General features: G+C 42.0%; 1 long non-coding RNA gene across 1 annotated transcript in view; it reads right to left on the bottom strand.

Moving 5' to 3' along the window:
• LOC108448413 overlaps positions 1-8,230 on the bottom strand; it is a 13,166-nt gene that overhangs the window by 1,713 nt on the left and 3,223 nt on the right. The window contains exons 2-3 of the long non-coding RNA XR_001864293.1: positions 6,435-6,558; positions 1-642 (exon numbers count right to left, since the gene is read on the bottom strand). The exon at positions 1-642 is cut by the window's left edge and continues 1,713 nt beyond it. This is a non-coding gene — a long non-coding RNA (uncharacterized LOC108448413). The remainder of the gene's footprint in view (positions 643-6,434; positions 6,559-8,230) is intronic.

Here is an 8,230-nt window from a genome sequence, read left to right as displayed (position 1 = left end):
ATGTGTCATGTTTTGGAAGATAAGAGCAGACCAGCATGAAAGTGCTGAGAAACCCAAGCCCCCAACAGTCCCAAGCTCACGAACTCCACATGCAACACTTTGCTAACACATTGACTCATACATTTGGATGCAGGTCCTTCCCAGCATATGGTCTGAAATGGGTCTCTCCTGTAAATTTCATGGAGTTATTTTCTTTATGGCTTTATTCTTCCAAAGCCCAGTAAAAATGCCTGTTCTGTTTATTCTGGCTATTTAGCCGAGCAATTATGTAATGCTCATGAAACAGAAGCAGCACATAATTTTTATGCTTCATAATATCTCTCCTCTGGAAAAAGCTGGCCACTTAGAGGAATTTTCTTCTCCCAGGATGCTTTTTTGGTGATGGCTTTTTGGCAAAACCAAACTGCTGCAGCCTGGAGGGAGTCATTTTGTAACTGATTGACTATTCTGTTTTTGCTTAGGAGCATGCATAGCTTCCATTGCTTCTCTCTTCTGTTTCCCCTTTCTTCTTCCTGAGGTAAATAAGAGATAAATGTCTAATTTTGGCGTTTAAAGCTGCCATATTTCAGGACGGTTTGGTTGGTTGGTTTGGTTGGTTTTTTCTTCATGGGCGTTCTCCTTTTCAAGAGATAATTGAAGAGACTACAAGTGAAAAAAGAAAACAAAATAATTTTGTGAGAGTTTAGCATTTAGAGGTGTGGAAAGTTCATGGAAATTTTCTATTTCCTGGGTTACCATTCAGATATGTTTCCACCATACAGCTGTGCTTACCATATCATGATGATTTTGTTTAAAAACCATGGATGTCTCAGTTTGGAGACAACTTTCAGGAGTAAACACCCTGGAATGAGCATTTCCTCTAAAGAGAAGGGGCTTCAATAACTCCCTTTTCTTCTGCCAATGAGAAAAATTGATACCAGCAGGTGAAAGTGAAAAAAAAAAGAGAACTGTTTATTAACAAAAAAATAAAGCGGGAGGGTGCCTACAAGGCACAGAAAAGGATTGAATGAATGCTAGATATGAATTCCTAGAAACTTAACCTACACACACACACACAACCACCCACAGCACAACAAAAAAATCTCAAAAACGCCTGCGGAAGAAAAATACACGGGCTGACCTCCTGGCCCAGAAAACAGAATGGTCACTGGTTCCTTTTGTCTCCGGCAAGGGGAAGAGGATGTTATAAATGAAGTCTGTAATTCATGCTGTTATGTATGAGAAAATGAACTGTAATGAAACTATACAGAGCCAGAGTTTCAACCCCACCACAACACCAGCCTGGCTGAGAGGAAAATTTTACAACACTGGAGCAGTTGAAAAGGAAGTTCTTTCAGCACAGAAGTAATCAATAGATGAGTATTCCACCCCAGGTGGGGTTGGATTTTATCACCGGGACATTAACACTATGATGACTTGATCACTATCTTCTGATATCTACATCTCAGCTGATAAGGAATTCGACATTCCGGGAACTCCGTTGAGGGTTCCAGGAATCGAAGACAGACAAATTAATCACCGAAGCTGGACGATTCATCAGACCCAGGAAATGCTTTGTGCAGTCCAACTTCGGGACAAGAAAACATCATGAATATGCTAAATTGCAAGAAGAATAGAATTAATTCGGACTCTGCCCAAGAACTGTATAAGAAGGAACCAGCCGAAGCAGCATTTGTGAACTTGGGAGGTCTGATGCCATAGAGATCAGATCTATGCGTATTCACCCAGCTCCAACCCCAGGCTCGGAGCTGCTTTTCTCAATCGTGCCTTTTGAGACCGATATTTCGGCCGCATAATAAATTTTATTTCTTTATTAGTTCTGATTGGGCTATCTCGTTTATCTCAAGGAGTTCACAGAGCAGCATGGAGCAGAGCATGTGGGAAACCTCTAGCGTTGGTTTTCCTCCTCACAGAAGGCGAAACTGGTGGATTTTGATGGATTTCGCTGGCTCAGTCTTTCCCGGGGGGTTTGGAGGCTCCCCGGTTCTCTGGCAGGCTCCCCGGGCCAGAGAGAAGGAAAAAACAACAAAACACTGCTGAGAGGATTTGCCGTTGAAAAGCCTCCAGGCCAGCGGAAGGGAAAAAAAACACCAAAAAAAAAAAACCAACCCCAGAAGCTTCTTGCCTAAATTGGCGAAAATTAACCGAGCAAAGGCAACGAAGTAACAATCCGTGTAGCTGTGGATGGAACCGAACCGCGCAGGAGCCATGGGCTCCCTGCCCCCCCCCATGCCGGGGCCATCCTAAAGCTCCAGCAGCCACTTCTGGGCACAAAGCAGACAGGGAATTAAGTACTGTCATAAAATCACCCCAAGGCAGTGGGACGCTAATAGAGGGATCCAATCCCAGACTTCTCTCTCATTTTCATGTAGACCCACAGCAGTTCCATTGAAGCCAAAGAATTAGTTGAAAGGAAAGAGACAAAGGAAAATTGAGAGAGTTTTTGGTGAGAAAAGTTTTACATCTGAATTTTAAGAAAATATAAATTAAGTGGAGGAAACAGGTGGAAAATTCTGATTATTAGGCTTGTATATGGAAAACAGACATGGATAAAGACAAAGCCTTTATTTGAATGAGTATTGTGGTTACAGGGATAAATATTTATAGGAAAGGTGTGAATTATTTATATGTGTTCCAAGACAGCAGAGTATAATAGCAGCCTTCCCCTGGATTTGTTACCCTGTAAGCTGGGGATTGCATGCACGGTGATACGGTATCTGATATTAGAGGATTTGTGTTTGACATGAGGAGATTGCAGTGGAGGGAGGGAGAAGCCCCATGTTTGAGTTTGTATTTGAAATTTGTGCAAAGGCCAACAAAAGCTCACAGCTCTGAGTAAAGAACATTCAGGGCCACATAAATCATCCATCTTATGTTATTATGCCACAGTGGCAAATTATGCTGGGTTTGTCTCTGCAGTTAGTGCAACAGATGGCAAAGATTTGCACAACCAGTTAAAATTCTTGGCAAAGCACATTTTTTAAATTTGTAGCTGAAGAGTTGTTTGGGATACACTGGAATATTTGTACCAAATGGGGGGGAAAAAAGCCTAACTTTTTTTATAGTCTCTCTTCCACTTAAAAAAATATAATTTTACACATTTGCCTAACAAGCAGCGCTGTTACACCAGCAGGTCCCATTCATGTTTGCACTGTGGTGGAGAAAACTGCCAGCCTCAAATTATCCAGGAAGCTGTTTTGAAAGGGGAAATGCAGAGCAGGGAGAAATTACCCCTCTTAGGGCTATTCAGGAAATTGGTAATAATACAGGCACATTGTATTTGGCTGCACAGAACAGGCTCACTCTGCTCCTCATTTGCATATTGATGGTTCCCAAATCTGCCACTCTGGGCCCAGCAGGTGTAAAGGAAAGTTAGACCATATTCCTGAAAGTGGATTCACAAGGGGAATAGTGCGGAGAGGTCTACTCAAACCAAAAACTGGTCTATAGGGTTGCTTCTCATCTTTAATTCATTATTGTGTTACAGTCATACTCTATACTACAAAGGCTGCAATTATGTTGCAGTTCAGGTAAAAATTACAATGCATTTTCAGTGCATTTTAATACATAATTATCTGTTAGTTAATAAACCTGAACAGTTACCTGTTTAGAGGCCTTTTTACTCCAAAGGAATAATTCTGAATACAGGTACCAGCAAAAGCCAGGTATTACAACAAAACTGTACTCTCCCCCATTCATTCTCTGTTATTCAGTGGGGGAACTGGGGCTAATTTTGAAGTCAGTGCAAATCCCTGTTTAACAGCAGTGCAGTTTCCCAGTGATGTTCCAGGGCTTTTTGCTTTGCTGGTTGATTCCTGCACTGACTCACATGTGCAGAGTTGTGTGGGACGTGGGTTTGGTCCTGCTCTAATCTGCTGTTTCTTGAGCAGGTTTTGCAGTGAGAACTGTGCTGAGCAGCACATCCAAAAATGGTGTGGAAAGTAATTTTCAGTGCCACAGGTGCCCTAACCTGCCCATATTCAATGCCATGGCTGAGGGCACTGTGGACCCAAACAGGAGAAGCTGGCATGAGGCTCACAGAGGTGGTCTCACCAGACATTGAACAGACTCATAGAATCATTGTGGCCAGAAAATAATAGAATTGCAGAATCATTAAGGCTGGGAAAGAATAGAATCATGGAATCATTACAGTTGGAAAAGACCTTCAAGATCATCAAGCCCAACCTTTGACCCAATCCAACCAGCACCCACTAAACCACATGGCAAAGGGTTGCACATCACACAGGCTGTTCTCATTTCCTTCCACTGTCAAAAAGAATCAGCCAAAGGGCTGGGGAGGCTCATGCAGCCTTCTCCATGGCCAAGGCCTCACTTGTATGTGAGGTGCTTCCTCCCACTGGTGCCTCAGTCAGGCAACCCTGAAAGAACTGAGAGGACCTGAAAAGTCCCCTGAAACGTTTGAGCCGTGCAACAACATCCCAAGCCTGCCAAGGGCCTGGATTGGGGCAGCAGTGGGGCCAGCAGAACTATCAGCCCTTAGGAGGTTTCTCCAAGGAAGATTCTCCTTCATGCTCAGGGTCCTACCAGTGCCCCATGGTCATCCCCTGCTCGGCTGTGGATGAGCAGTGGGGGATGTGCCACAGAGACACTGTCACAAAAATATCAGAATACTTATTTTTTGGTGGAGAAAAAAATGGGCTATTACTCCTCTGAGGGCCATCAAACCTGGCTTCAAGCTAGGGCTACGTGGATAACTCATTTCTCTTTGATTTGGTTTTTATTTTGTCAGTAAAACACTGCACTGAGATAAAACACAACCCAGAGATAAAACAGATGATGTTTGTTCATTTCTATGAACTCACCCTCAGTAAGGACAGAGGCGAGCAGCCCAGCCTCACTCGAGAGAGGGATTTTTCAACACTTTTGATAAATTTTTTACAGAATTTCTCTCCCAGTTCTTCCACACGACTCCTGCATGCAAAGCAGCATTTCGAGCTTCACTGGATGGTGTGCTCTGTCCTGGTCTGTCCAATGAGCCAGCACATGCCTCTGCCCAAAGGGTAGGAAGTCCTTCCTGGCTCAGGCCTGGATTAGCTGAATTTAAGAACCCAATTCCCAATGAAGTCAATGTAACCTCTGTATCAAAAAGATTTTTGGGAGGCTGCATCTGCAGCACACTGCTGAGACAAAAGACAGAAGCTGCTGCCTCGTAACATGCTGAAATAAGAGGCAAAATTATTTTTTTTAATATCGTAAATAATTAATTCCAGATTATGTGACTCCATAATCACACAGAGAATTTTCCTGCTTAATATCCCTCCTTCTCACAGAGTCTCCATGAGGGCAGACTGGATGTTTTAACCTTCAGTGGCAGCTGACCATTCTTCCTGGATTTACGTGGTGCTATGCTATTTGCAACTTTTATATTTTTGGCTGTAATAAATGTTGAGCCTTAACTTCCCTTCGCAGATAAGCTGTAGGTGGAAAAAACACTTGCTAATATTTTACTCATTTTGTTTATTGGAACAGCCCTGGATATTTGTTCAGCCTTGTGGATTTCTACCTAATACTTTCCACAACTTTAAACCACTTCTCAGCATTGCTTCTCAGACAAAAGAATTAAGTTTTGGGTTTCCTCAATCATCTATTTGGTTACAAACCAGTGATTTCCATGCTCCTGGTACCACTTTTTAGGTTTATAACATATTCCTTGGAATTTCATCTGACATATTTATTTCAGTGAGTAGCTGTGGCCTTATATAGCCTTGTACTAAATATGCAAATACTTTCCAGCCATATTCTGCAATATAATTTAGTAGAAAAAAAAAAGTATTTTTTAATCTCAACTAGAATTTTATATTCACTTTTAGCAATGAATTAACATGATACTTTTCCTACTATCTAGCTGCAAAATGAAACATTTCACCTTTGCAGTAGAAAATATTCAAAATAATAATTCAGAGTAATGGAAAATAAAATAATTTTAGGCTGGTTACAAGAATCCCTAAAGCTTTCTGGGGCAAATGTGCAACTGGAATTTTCCTCTTTCAGCTGAGAGTTTAAAAACTCTCTGTTGTTTGTATCACAGGATCTCCCAGTGAACTGCCCTCAACAAAAATCCAGCTGCAAAAGGCAGAACAGACACTGCTCATTTTCCTCTTCTTCACTTTAACTGTAAGGCTTCTTTTTTTGGTTGTTATTGCCAGAAGCTGGAATAATTTGATTTGATGGCATCACAGGAGTTTCTCAGGTTCATATGGAATCATCTGGGTCTAATATGATCCAGCTCAATTTCCAAGAAAAAAATCTGATCTTCAGACTTTTCTTGTTCCATTTTTATCACCAGCTGGCTGTGTAAGGCATTTTTCAGCAACCTGGCCCGTTTTTCCCCTTACCTGATAAAGGAACATCTTGACATGTTCACAAGAACAAGTAGGGGGAGATTAAAAATACCACAAAATGCAAAAACTTACTCAGCTGGATGATGTTTTTCCAGTATTGTCATGAACTTCTTTATTCACAGCTGATTTCTCTAAGGATATGTATTCCAGTTAATCTGAGATCTTGCCCAAATGTTCAGTGCTGTAATCGAGGTTTCTGTTAGGGACTGGGGAAAACAAACAAACAAAAAGAAATGTATGCAAAGCAGTTACCTAAATGAGCAGATATTCTGTGACAACACCACTTCTTTGTGATAAAGTAATTTTAGAAAGAAATTATTAAAACTGCATTCTTGTGCAATTCAAGAGATGGAACTGAAAATAGTTCTCTTATAGGGTCGGCTTCTCTAAATTTGTATTAGTGCTTAAATTGGTCTGATTTTTGGTTGGAAAAGTGGGACATTCTTCCTGTTTTCTGGTTTTTTAACTTTAAAGAGCTGAAAACCATCCTTCTTTCGAGCAACTCATTAAAAAGGTGACAGAAACAAATCATTGTTTTTCTTCGGAATGAGTCAGTTGAGAGAGAAGGACTAAAAAGAAATCCTCAACCCTCTTATCTGCCATAAGGGGGTAACAAGGTCAAATTAACAACATGACACAGGAGGCCCTGGGGAATTAATTCAGGTCAGCACATGTATGACTCCTGGAGATAAAGAGGGCTGAGAAGGATGCAGGGCCACAGCTTTCCCAAAAAAATGAAAGCTTTGGGGGTTGGGAGGTGGCTGCTCTGTTGCCTATCAAAGGTTTCTTTGATGGGCTTCCTTTTAGGAAAAAAGATGCTGCCAGACCACTGGTTTCTTGTGCGGCCTTAATGACTCTGTTTAATTCTCCTGGTAAGCGCTTGAAATGTGAAACTGGGATGGAAAAGAAAGGGAGATAGGTGAACAAGATCAATGACTTTTAATTTTCTCTGATGTGTCTTTGGATAAAAAAATAAATTTCCTGGAATGGAATTTGTTAAAATAGAAATTGATAGTGCTATTTTTCATCCTGTGAGACTTTATTTACTACAAGAGTAGAAAATCTATTTCTTCCTATAATGGCAAGAGTTCCATTTTTAGCCTTTTTTCCTAAAGGACCAATACTTGTCTCTTCCTTCATCCCCCACTCCTCTCCTCCATGATTTGAGTGCATTGAGTGAGTCCAGCCCAGCCGGCAGAAGGGTCTCAGAGGCAATCAACTGCTGGGGATGTCACAGGAGGAGGTGGCTGGGTGAAGTCACTGAGAGCACTCTTTTGAGGAAGGGGCTTTTAGGAGAGCTCTGACCCTTTTCTACTGTCAAATAACCAGCACAGACAGAGGTGTTAGGAAGAATTCAGCTGCAGAGAGAGCCTGCAATTGGATCTGGCTTCTTCTCAGCCCTCAGGACAGGCACCCACAAGGTGCAGAGCCAGAGCTCTCCAGCCATCTCCCACTGCTTGAGGGCAGCCCCTGTGCTCTGTAGCCAGGGCTGTGCAGGTAGTTTGTGTTTTCACAGTTGTTCAATCTTCTTGCTGTCCCTTTCTGTCAGCTTTGTTTTGGGCAGGTTGCTAACAAAAATTCCAAGCAGGATTTTAAGAGAGAGCAGGATTTTAAAAGCGGATGTTGACAAGAGAGGAAGCATCCAATTGTTGCAGTGGAATAGAGGGAGGCTGGCTGAAAGAGGAGAAACTCCATTGGGTCTGAGCAATTGATTTCCTGGCTCACAGGTGGCCTCCTCAACTCCTCAAAATAGTCTCGTGATCCTTTGACAGTGTTTCCTACAACAGAAAATTTGCCAAGAGCACCAAGAGCCTCATTAGGCAGGGTTTTTGGTCAGCCAGGGTTGAATTTGGGAGTGTTCAGGACTT

Source organism: Corvus brachyrhynchos, unplaced genomic scaffold, assembly GCF_000691975.1.
Source record: "Corvus brachyrhynchos isolate BGI_N302 unplaced genomic scaffold, ASM69197v1 scaffold848, whole genome shotgun sequence".
Lineage (NCBI taxonomy): Eukaryota > Metazoa > Chordata > Aves > Passeriformes > Corvidae > Corvus > Corvus brachyrhynchos.
This window is presented reverse-complemented; position numbering and strand designations above follow the sequence as displayed.